General features: G+C 49.2%; 1 pseudogene across 1 annotated transcript; it reads left to right on the forward strand.

The window, feature by feature from the left end:
* Window positions 1-255: 255 nt before the first annotated feature.
* Window positions 256-11,173, forward strand: LOC100273760 (succinate dehydrogenase [ubiquinone] iron-sulfur subunit - glucuronosyltransferase pseudogene; annotated as a pseudogene). Its single transcript, NR_158608.1, has 7 exons — window positions 256-1,051; window positions 1,812-1,894; window positions 2,868-2,995; window positions 3,403-3,528; window positions 10,038-10,488; window positions 10,693-10,727; window positions 10,815-11,173. The product of NR_158608.1 is annotated as a succinate dehydrogenase [ubiquinone] iron-sulfur subunit - glucuronosyltransferase pseudogene (transcript).
* Window positions 11,174-12,407: the final 1,234 nt, after the last annotated feature.

Consider the following 12,407-nt stretch of genomic DNA (forward strand, 5'->3'; position numbering starts at 1 on the left):
CACGTGCAAAACAAATTATGCAGTCATTCATATTACTTTTTTTGTTAACAACTATATTGTTTTTTTAACTACCCATAACTTCAGCATCTCCATCTTTTGATGATGAAATCATACCCACTTAAGGAGCGTCATAACTCACAACCACGTTTGGATATAAACCATTTAAGATCATGTTCGGTTCTACCACAATCCATATCTCTACTATCTCTTAAGAATGCAGCGTAGGCGTGCACATGGTGGACGTTCTGCCCCCGACATCCTCTCCTTGGCTCCGCTCCCTGAAGCCGTGATCGAAGCCGCCATCAACGCCCTCCACCCCCTCCGCTCAGGTCCCCTTCCGCGGCAGCGGCAGCCGGCATTTCCAGCCCCTAAAATCCTATTTCCCTCTCCCACACCACGCGCCGCGCCCGTCTGATTCCGCCCGCCAGCCACGCCCGCAGATCTCGCTTCGGCGCCCTGATTCCGTCGTATGCAAGGTCACAGCCCTGCCTTCCATCGTCGCCCCCATGCCACGCTCCCCTTCCATCCTCGCTCACTTCCAGCCGCCCCCATTCCCAGTTGAAGGAGTCGTCCAGGAACCGGGAACCCCATCACCGGATCAGGAGCAGCTGTGTCGCGAGCATGGTCGTTGCTGAGCTCCCGATGACCGCCCGATGGTGTCGGACCCCGCACCGCCGTCGGCACCGAGCGTACTCGCTGCCGTCGACCCACCTCCCCGGAGAGGACATCCTCTTCTGCATCGACGTCGACCTCGAGGTCCACGCCAAGATGAAGTCCGCTGCCGTGGCGTCCTCGGATCCACGTCCACCGCGTCGCCGCAGTCCGTAGGAGCTGATGGTGCCCCGACGGTGGGGAGCATCGAGCCATGGCTCAAGTGCAAGGATCAGCCCCCGCAGCAGGGCAAGGAGATCCCGCAGACCAAGGCCGACCGGGCCAAGCTCGATGGCATGTACAAGTGCATCCTCTGTGCCTGCTGCTCCACCTCCTGCCCGTCCTACTGGTGGAACCCGGAGGAGTACCTCGGCCCAGCCACGCTGTTCCACGCCAACAGGTACACCACCATCACCGCCACATCGCATCCTTTGTACTGTGATGGATGACTGCTAGGTGGTGTATGCTGGATCTGTTTGTTGGTGCTGAATGATGTGTGATTGATCGATTGCATGTCATCCTCTGAATGTCTTGATGAACTGTTTGGTCCTTAGATGTGATGTTCCTATGTTGTATATCTTGCTAGCAGTAACACTCATGACAAGTGGTATCATGACTGAGTGGCTGCTGTGACTCTGATTTCATGATCTTAGTATCACAAATGAAGGAAATGTGTTGAATAGATTACTTAGACATATTTAAAGGCATCATGGTTTTGATTGTTCTTCTGGTATCTAGCTTATGAGTAACAAATACATCAGACTGGAACGTAGAGTCTTAAATTTATAGTGGATGTTTTGGTGAATCTATTCCTCTGATATTTTTTTGGCAGTGGTGTGTTGAACTACTAGCACTGTCTGCTGATCTCATACAGTTATACTCCAACTCATGATTTATTCTGTGATGTACTGGCGTGGGAAATGAAACCATTAATTCTTGAGCGCCCAGTTCTAGGCATGAGAGGACCTACGGGAGGGTATTTTGTTTAGGTTGAGTTTAAGTTAAAGAGTTGATTAGGATATTCGCCCCCAAATTTCCCCAATCATCATGTATTGTTGCTTTATAATTTGCTCTTAGAGTTATTGGTCAAGCTGCTTCTTGTATCTTGGAATGTGATATTATATTGGTTAATATAACAACCTGCCCCTTTGAATTTTAAGGTGAACAGGGCTTCAGCAGGGATGCTGGTTTAGCAATGGAGGCGATCCATTCCTTGTCTGCTTCAAAATCAAGTTATCCAATGGTTGATCTCACCCAACTCTTCAAACAACAAAATATCTCCTTATGTGTGACTGAATTTTTCATGCACTCTGGTTTTGGATCCATCCATTATGTTCCTCATAATGAAGTATTTCATGCTTATTCAGTAGCAAAAGACGATATTTTTTCTTGAAAATCCTCTTAATTAACACGTGCATTTTCTTGTATGAATCGTTACCTATTCCTTTTAATCATGTATCTTGGTAATTAATTGCATTTGCATCATTAAACCTGGCTTGACTCTTGTGTTGCTTGATAGTTCATTTGTCTTGTCTATAAACTATGTGGGTGTCAGCTCTGTATAGGTCCATGTACAATTTTCCAATTCTTCCTATCAAGTTTACAAAAACAGGTGGGGCCTGTCCAGCTGTACCTGACTATGATTTGGGGTGGGTGGGGTCTGAATCTTTTTCTTTGTTCTTATAATCTCATGGTGTAGAATTTCTGCTGGTTGGGCCTGATGACATTTGGAATCTGATTACTTCTTTACACCATTGTGACATTAGTTGACTGTCATTTGTTGCTTTTTATTTGAGTTGCCTGGATTGAATTAGTCTCAGGACAGACATAGGATAGGACCTAAGGTCGCATTAGCAAAAGCTAAAATGGTCTAGGATTAGAAGTGTTATACCAAATCTTCCATGAACTCCAGATAGCCCAGAGTCTTTTATAATGCCACACACAAAGCTTTCATGTGTTGGAAAAAATCATAGGTCAACCGAACTAAGTTATCACAACATTTACTCAAACCATATCAGAAGGCACATATGCTTACATAAATTTCATTTTAGTTGATACCACCGGTCCTGGGTTTCATGCTTACAACTAGAAAAGGGTTCTATTTTTTCAGATTATGAACATACCATGGAAACATGAAGCAGGGTTTTACTTTTATATATGCTAGCAATTGTTATCTGTTGTGTTGCTTTACATTTCTGTTACTTACTCTTTTGCAGGTAAAATATACAGACTGTGGAGTTAGTCCTCAGGATCTACATCATGTATTCACAAAGTTTGCTCATCGTCAAAGTGGAGGAAACCGAGGGTTTAATGGTAGTGGTCTTGGCCTTGCCATATGCAAGAGGTAGTTTCACCTTACAGCTCCTTTCTTGTAGTTCCTTCTGAAAATTGTGTTCTGGTGTTGTTTTTGGTGACTCTTGACTTTCTCCTACGCAACACATTTATTTATTTATTTTATGCATTGCCAGTACATGGCTCATTAGTGCTAACTTGGTCATCAATTCTTATTAGAACTCATCAGCATCTCCACAAAATTCTACGCAGCCATCCCGGTTTCTAGGATTCCATGTCGTCCCATGAGAATATAACGAAGGAAACAAGAAGCACATTATAGAAGTAGCAAGATCACAGTACATATCAGCATGACATTCATGAAGCCATCCCGGTTTCTAGGATTCTTGTTTTGCTCTGTCCATGGCACGCCACCAACATTCATCCCTAAAACTGACATTTTTTTGCAACATAAATCAGGTAAACGAGAGCCCTGGAAATAACAGGAATTAATTCAGGAAAGTACACGAGCAAGCACCCGAGGTCAATGAGCTTACCTCCATTGACAATGGAGATAGGAAGGAATATCATGAAGAGAAATGAAAGGTAGTACAAGCTCTTGTTTATCTGCTCTGATTTTTGTTTATCTGCTCTGATTGCCAACTGTCCAGGCTAGCCTGAAGTGTGGTAACTCTATTTGTAATGAACCCTAGGTTTTCTTTGAGCCTTCTGAGGTGACCTATCAGACCTTCAACGACTGTTATGTCTCCGGTTGCGATCCAGTTCTTGCATGCACATTTTTTTCACACCGGGGAATACTTGTTCACCGTGAGAAACTACCTACACGAACAAAATTGTAGCGTCGAGTCTGTGACTTATGTTCCATAGACTAACTGGAATCAAGTTGGTTCAAGTGAACAGCAGCAGAGCTCGGTTTTGTTATCTATGTTTGTTGCAAAATTCAGGATCTTATCAGCAGCAGTGCTGTTAGCTAAATTTTTTTATTGGTATTTCATTTTTTTGAAGAAATGGTAGTTGGTGTTTTTAGCCATTTTACTGGCAGTTGTTTGCTCACATTGCGCTTGTTTCTTGTACCCATCAGATAGTTTTTTTGGTCTCCAGTTGCTCTACACAGCAAGTCTATGAGGAAGGAGCAAAAGAAGTTGCTCTTTTAGTTGTCAGCGGAATTAATTTAACTGTATGCACAAAGCTGTTATTGTATCTGTGTCTCCAGTCAAGAGCATCACTAGCTGCATTCTTCGGTCTTTCCCAGTTACATGGGCTTGCCATATTTGTTCCCCTGTCAGAATCATCACCCTTTATTAAATCACACATAATATAAATGGAAATATTCGTCCTTTTTTCATGGCAGGACCATATAATTCCAAGACCCTGATGATGGCCACAACTGCTTATATTGATGATTCCTACTCGGAGATTATTGATCCTCTAAAGACTGAGGTGCTGTATTGTCAAGGGCTGTAATGCCCAAGTGAGCAGGTCCCCGACTACGGAGATCGTAGTCGTGGTCCGTTGTCGCCGGCTGGGTTATGCCCCCTAGCCGTCCTCGTCGATCAGGCTGGGTTTGCCCTGATCGCCGGCTTTGAGTAGAGAGGAAGAAGATAGAATAGAGATGACAATATTCTTGATTGATTTCTACCATCCGGTCTCACGGTATATATGGCCTATGGCCCAACTAATTTCCTGAACAAACTCCCCTATTTTAGGAACTAACAGATAATAACAAATCCTACTTTTCCTCCTAGCCACTGATTGTGTTTGCTCCCTGTACGTCCCTTGCGTGTCGCGCTTCCCGTTCCTGCGCTCGACGTACATCACGAGTCCTGTGGCGCCTTGTGTAGACGCGCCCGAACATGACATCTCCCTCCCCGTCTAGAACCAGCTCGTCCTCGAGCTGGAACTGAGGGAACTTGGCGCGTAGCGGCCCGACGTCCTCCCAGGTGGCTGACGCCGACGAAGCTCCCTTCCACTGGATGAGGGCTTGAGGGACCCCGCGAGCGAGCCGGTAGCGAACAACACGCTCAGGTTCTGGGTCGATGGCGCCATGATGCAGTAAGGGAAGTTGTGGCGGCTCGCTAGGCGGCGTGCCCTGGAACTTCTTCAAGAGCCCGACATGAAAGACATTGTGGATGCGGGCACGAGGTGGGAGCTCCAGACGTACTGCAACTTCGTTGATGAGTTCGACGACGCGATACGGCCCGAAGAACCGCGGCTTGAGCTTGCCACTGACCGCTTGTGGAAGGGATGACGCAGCACGTTGTCGTAGACGAAGCAGCGCCCAATCGCCCACCTTATAGTGAATCGGTCGGTGCCCACGGTCATAGTGCCGCTTCTGAAATGTTTGAGCTTGTTCCAGGCGATGGCGCATGTCTGCCAAAAATTCTGCTCGTTCCTCCATATTCTTTGCGACGGCTGGCACCCTGGTGTCTCCCGGCTCGTATGACCGGATGGTCGGCGGATCGCGCCCATAAACCACCCTGAACGGAGTATCTTTCAGCGAAGTTTGATAGGCCGTATTGAACAGATACTCCGCCCACGGCAGCCATCTGAGCCAATCCCGCGGTCTGTCCCCCGTAAGACAGCGTAGATACATGAGGATGACGCGGTTGGCCGACTCGGACTGCCCATCAGACTGAGGATGAAATGCTGTTGTCATCCGCAGCTTAGTGCCCATCAAGCGCATGAGTTCTTGCCAGAAAATGGATGTGAAAACCGTGTCACGATCGGAGACCATGGATTGGGGGACACCGTGAAGACGAACAATGTCGTTGAAGAAGGCCTGGGCAACTGATTCAGCTGAATAAGGGTGTGCCAGTGGAATGAAATGACAATATTTGCTGAACCGATCCACCACAGTGAGAATCACTGACTTGCCACGGACACGGGGAAGAGCCTCCACAAAATCAAGCGCAATATCCGTCCACACTCCATTGGGCACTGGGAGCGGTAGGAGGAGCCCTGCTGGGTGCACATGCTCCGACTTGTAACGTTGGCAGACACTGCATTGCCGTACTTGCTCTTGCACCAATTGCTTCATTTGAGGAAAATGAAAATCACGTCGGAGCCGGTGGAGGGTACGTTGGACCCCCTCATGACCATCCTCATGGACTGCCCCCAGGATCTCCTGTAATAGCGGGGAGGTAGGAGGAATGTACAGGCGCCCCGCGAATTGCACCATGCCGTCGACGATGGACCAGGGTGCTGCTCGGTCCCCTGAAGTGATCGCGGTATGGAGATCTACGAGGGTCGGATCCTCGAGCTGGGCCTGCCGGAGTTGGTCGATGAAGTCAAACCGTGGAGTGGACATGGCGAGCAGCTCTCCCTCTACTGTGTCACGCCTGGACAAAGCATCCGCGACAGCATTTGTTGCGCCTGGCTTGTATTCAACGGAGAAATCGAAGCCCAGCAGCTTGCCGACCCAATGATGTTGGGGAATGGTGGCTAGACGCTGGTCCAGCAAATACTTCAAGCTGTAGTGGTCCGTCTTGACGCTGAAGCGGCGGCCCCATAGGTACGGCCGCCAGTGGCGCACCGCCTGCACCAATCCGATGAGCTCGCGCTCGTAGGCCGCCAATGCTCGGTGCCGGGGCGCCACAGGTCGGCTGAAGAATGCCACGGGATGTCCCTCCTGAATGAGGACGGCACCAAACCCGTGGGACGACGCGTCGCACTCGACGACGAACGGCTTGGCGAAGTCCGGCATGGCAAGCACCGGTGCCGTTGTGACGGCGTCCTTGAGCGCGGTAAATGCCGAGGCCGCCTTGTCATCCCACGCAAATCCCTCCTTCTTGAGGAGGACAGTAAGTGGCGCCACGATGATGCCGTAGTTGTGGATGAATTTTCGGTAGTATCCCGCGAGGCCGAGGAAGCCGCGCACTGCGCGCGCCGAGCGAGGTACCGGCCAGTCCTGGATGGCCTGCACCTTGGCGGTATCCATGGCCACGCCCTCCACTGATATGGTGTGTCCCAGGTACGCGACGGAGGAAACTCCGAACGCACACTTAGAACGCTTGACGAAGAGGACGTGCTGGCGCAGCGTGCTGAGGACCGCGCGGAGATGGCGAAGGTGATCCGCCCAAGACTTGCTGTATATGAGGATGTCATCAAAGAAAACAAGTACAAATTGACGAAGGAAAGGCCGCAATACGTCGTTCATGAGTGCTTGAAATGTGGCCGGGGCGTTGCAGAGGCCGAATGGCATGACGAGGAACTCATATAGTCCGTCATGGGTGCGGAATGCCGTCTTATGGATGTCGTCCGGCCGCATGCGCACCTGATGGTACCTGGAACGCAAGTCGAGCTTGGAGAAGAACTTGGCACCATGGAGTTCGTCCAACAGCTCGTCGACGACCGGTATTGGAAAAGCGTCCTTGATCGTGAGCGCGTTGAGAGCGCGGTAGTCCACGCAGAACCGCCACGAACCATCGGCCTTCTTGACGAGGAGGACCGGCGAGGAGAAGGCCGAGTCACTGCGCCGCACAATTCCCTGCTCGATCATGGCGGAACATTGTCTTTCCAACTCGTCCTTGTGAGCAGCTGGATACCGATAGGGCCGGACGGCCACAGGACCAGCGCCCGGCTTGAGCACAATGCGGTGGGTGCGGCCGCGGTCTGGTGGTAGATTGGTCGGCTCGGCGAAGACGTCGGAGAAGATGAGAGCACCCCTTGCAGCAAGGGCTCAGTTGTCTCGGCGACGTGTAGATGCGGTGTAGTTGGTGTTGCGACGCCATGCCAACAGATGTCCTGGCCGGCCTGCTTGAATGTCATGGTGCGGGCGGCCATGTTCCACACGATGTCACCCAAGGTGGCCATCCAGTGCGTGCCCAACACCACGTCGTAGCCTGCTAAGGGCATGACGTACAGGTCGACGTTGAAGGCGCGATTGTCGATGAGGACCGCTGCCTGCCGAATGACGCCCGGGCAAGCGATGCGCTCCCCGTTTGCCACCGTGGCCGTGAGACGCGGGTACGGCTCGATGGGTAGGCCTGCGCGCCGTGCGGCCTCTTCTCCAATGAAGTTGTGCGTGGATCCCGTGTCGACGAGTGCGATGAAGTCCGCCGCGCCCACCCGTACACACAGCTGGATGGTGCTGCTAGCCGGTGCACCGACGACCGCGTGTAAAGAGAACACGGGGGCCTCGTCCGTCGTTTCCTCCTCAGCAAACTCCACGCCACCGATATAAAATATCCGGCGGCAAACCCGGTTGTGGCCTCGTGTATAAGGCTGATCACAGTTGTAACAGAGCCCAAGTCGACGACGTTCGGCCTGCTCCTCCGTGGACAGGCGTTTGACTTGGCTGCCCACTCCCGGAACAGGTGGCGCAGGGAGCGCGAGTGGCTTCGCAGGGGGCCCCGGGGCCGTGGGCAACGTGATCGCTGGGAACGGCGCCGGACGTTGTGATGGTGTTGGCAGTATAGCACGCGGTGCCGCCTTGGAAGACGCCTGGCTCAGTCGGTCCAACTCGACGAGCTCCAGCTGGCGTGCCAGACTCATGGCCGCTGCCAGAGACGCTGGATTGTGTACCCGCACTTGATGACTGAGAGGCGGAAGCAGGCCACCCGTGTAGAGTTGGACCCTCTGTTCGTCGCTGAGGTGCCCGGCGCGAGGCAATAGAGCTTGGAACCGATTTGAGAATTCCTCGACGGTCCCCGTGCGACGGCACTCGGCGAGCTCGAACAAGGGGGCGGACCGCAGTGGTGGCCCGAACCGTAGATTCAGCATCTCCTTGAAACGCTCCCATGTTGGTGTGCCATGCTCATCCTCCTGGAGTTGCATGTACCATAGTTGTGCAACGTCCTCCAGGTTATAGGAGGCCATCCACACCCGTTCTTCGGCCATGATGCGTTGTTGACGGAAATATGATTCGCATTTGTTGAGGAAGAGCATTGGATCGGACTTGCCATCGAAGCGGGGAAAGTCCAATTTCTGGAATCGTGGGGGACGATCAGTGTGGGGTTCGCCGAAGGGCGGCCTGCTGTTGTTGGAAGACGTCGTCTGCTGGGCCACCAGATCTGCGATCGCCCTGGTATTGGCCTCGGCAGTGGACTGCAAGGACTTCACGATGGCAGCTAATGCAGCCACGGTGGTTTTGAGTTCATCGGAGTCGCCCATCTCGACGGAGTATGATGCCGCGGAGGAAGTAGGCGAAGACGGCGTGGTGGCTGGCGGTGAGGGTGGCGTGGCGGCTGATGGCAGAATCGGAGAGCGGCGTGAGGAGGAAGCCCTGGATCGTGATACCAGGTTGTCAAGGGCTGTAATGCCCAAGTGAGCAGGTCCCCGACTACGGAGATCGTAGTCGTGGTCCGTTGTCGCCGGCTGGGTTATGCCCCCTAGCCGTCCTCGTCGATCAGGCTGGGTTTGCCCTGATCGCCGGCTTTGAGTAGAGAGGAAGAAGATAGAATAGAGATGACAATATTCTTGATTGATTTCTACCATCCGGTCTCACGGTATATATGGCCTATGGCCCAACTAATTTCCTGAACAAACTCCCCTATTTTAGGAACTAACAGATAATAACAAATCCTACTTTTCCTCCTAGCCACTGATTGTGTTTGCTCCCTGTACGTCCCTTGCGTGTCGCGCTTCCCGTTCCTGCGCTCGACGTACATCACGAGTCCTGTGGCGCCTTGTGTAGACGCGCCCGAACATGACATGTATGTTGTTGAACTCCCTGGTGACCATACTCAGCACCCACCAAAACCGAATGTGGTGGTGTCTAGCAGTGTGTGCAAACTTCTAGAATATCCAGTCTGCTTGAATGCCATGTATCCTATTCATCAGCTGCACATTCATACTGATCCATTTGGCATGTTTATATCTAAAACCCTGTTCAAATGTAGCCGATTGGATGAAAATTATGGCTTTACTGGTTTCAGCGTTCCTTTCAATATCATGTACTGTTATCACCATTTTATTCTGATCCGTTTCAATTTCTATGGACGTTTAGTACATAATGTTTATAAACCTTAACTTTTTTACTCTTTTTTCTTTTTTGATTAGCTACGATACAGTGCAGAATAATATGTTCTGCTTTTTTATTCAACTATTCAAATCTTATTTTTTATTCAACTATTCAAATCATATTTTTTGATTAGCTGATTGCAGGAGAGATTAAAATCAAAGGGATTGAGCTACAGGAGAGTTGCAGTCTGTCGTTCTTTTCCATGGTAGAAGGCATTTTCATTGGGTTCATACATTTATTCTCTGTCGATGTTTACAAGAAAATAGTATCTAAAAACAAGATGTCTCTGTTCCATGAGGGTGTGATTGAGACTGAAACGATGGGTACCAGAGTGAAGGAGTCGAAGACAGTTTTAGTAGAGAAAGAGCTCGAACTGATCGACGAGCCTCAGATTCAAGAGAGCCCTCCAGTTCGTGCATTGTTGCATGATGAGGTGGATTTTGCTGAATCGTCACTTGCTATTAGAGAATCTGACATTCCCGTGAAGAAGGTGCTGATAATCGTGACAATCACTTTTGTTTGGCCACAACAGCCATATTACTTGAAGCCCATGTTTTGAAAGCTGTATTGGCACTTCTTCTATGGTTAGTGGTGGAATAGCCCGAACAGTCCTATGAAACAGCAAAAAATCTGTTACAGTCCACTTAGGTGGAAGAGGTAGTTTGTAGATGATTTTGTTTTAATATATGAACTGTAATAGTAAGGTTACAATAAATTTTCACATAGGTGATCAAACTTCTGTTTGTGTAAAGCCAACAGATGGTCTGACCTGACATGTGTTTTTCCAGGAGTCACTACTTATAGAAAAAGCTTGTTCCTAGAGGTGGTTTCTCCCGGCAATGCAGAATCTTGAAGCACGTCTAAAGTGGCTTGATGATAGTTCTAAATTTCAACTCCCTGTCATTACCAGGTGCAAGATAGGCTGCTGGTCGATTCCATCCTGAACAAGTTGCGCCAAAGATTACATGAATATTGCGTGCCGAGATCTGTCTTCAGTAATGCGATGCCATCCTGAACAAGTTGCAGCGACAATTAGGATAGGATTTTCCCACGCTTTTTAGTCTTGTGTATTCCTTTTATGCTCTTCATCTTTTTTTTCTCATTATATCCACCAATTAGATAGTCATGTAGACTTTCTTTTAGGCGCTTTTGTTTTTTATACTTTGTGTTACCTTGCTTTTGTTTTTCATATTTTGTGTTACCTTACAGATGTAAAAACGCTCCCCTCCCGTACATTGCACTATTTATGAGGAAAGGTAAAATAGCGTCATTTAGCTTTTTCAGTCGAGGAAATGCACTAATATTTTATCGAATATTTTATATGCCGTTGCAACGCACGGGCATCTAACTAGTGAATTGATGAAGGTTCTAACTTTCAATCTCTAGTAAGTCAAATCTTTTTCAATCCATATGGATTGAAAATAACCAAATAAACCTTAACATGCAAAGAAATATAGAATGATGCAGTTGACTGGATATTAGATGGAATGATGGACCAACAAATTCCTTTAATCCAAATTTCATCATATATCTGTGGAAGCGGATCGACCTCCTCTTCTTCCACCACCTGCTGCTGATCCCAGGCTCCCCCTCAGCATGCGGCGGCGGGGACGACTTCGGGGCTGTTTGGATTGACTTATTGTGACAAGTTTTTTTTTTTTGATAAGCTGGCTATAAAGAGAAGCTATTTGTAGGGAAAAGTTAGCTGATAAGAATCTGGGGTACCGTTTGGTTCACATATTTGTAACGTAATCGGTAAATGATAACGTTAAATCATGTTTGTTTTAGTCCAACCGTAATTAGATACCATACTAAAAATTGATACCGGACTATTCAAACTTGTTACCGTCAGTAATCGAGTGTAAATCATTACCATTACCCTTTACGTTACATTTCGTGAACCAAACAACACCTAGAAGTTTTGTAATCTAACTGTAAGGGAGTAAACTGTCATACTAATCAACATGTAATTTAAAAATAGCCCGATGTGTTTTTTATTAAAATAAACTGAGCAAGATCGAATAGGTCATGGGTCCAAATAAACTGAGCAGTTTCTTGTGGACACATGCCTGAAACCGCTTCTTTCCGCTGGTTGACCAGCCGGCTGCGCACCGCGCTTCTGCTCGCAGCAGCTGTGGAAGCCGGGCGTTGGGGGTGGCTAGACCGATTCTTGCGGCCACAAGTTGCCAAGAATCCGAACTAAACACGGTCTCCTTTGCGTCCTTCACAACCTACGACAACTACTAGCACACCTTCTCGCCCTACTACGGCCTAGACGCTGCCGTCGGCGCAGTACCTGGCCGGCGCTGGCACGTCGTCGTGGGGCTCCGGCGCGTCTAGGGAGTGCACGGTGTGCCTGCTGGAGTTCGCGGACGGCAACGAGCTGCGCACGCTGCCGCTGTGCGCGCACGCGTCCTGCCCTGCCTTCTGGAGACCACAAATCAGTGCTGCAAGAAAACAAATCAAGACTGCATTAGTTAATAATATTAGCTTAATCTAGATG

The sequence above is a fragment of the Zea mays genome, chromosome 2, assembly GCF_902167145.1.
Source record: "Zea mays cultivar B73 chromosome 2, Zm-B73-REFERENCE-NAM-5.0, whole genome shotgun sequence".
NCBI classification, from domain to species: domain Eukaryota; kingdom Viridiplantae; phylum Streptophyta; class Magnoliopsida; order Poales; family Poaceae; genus Zea; species Zea mays.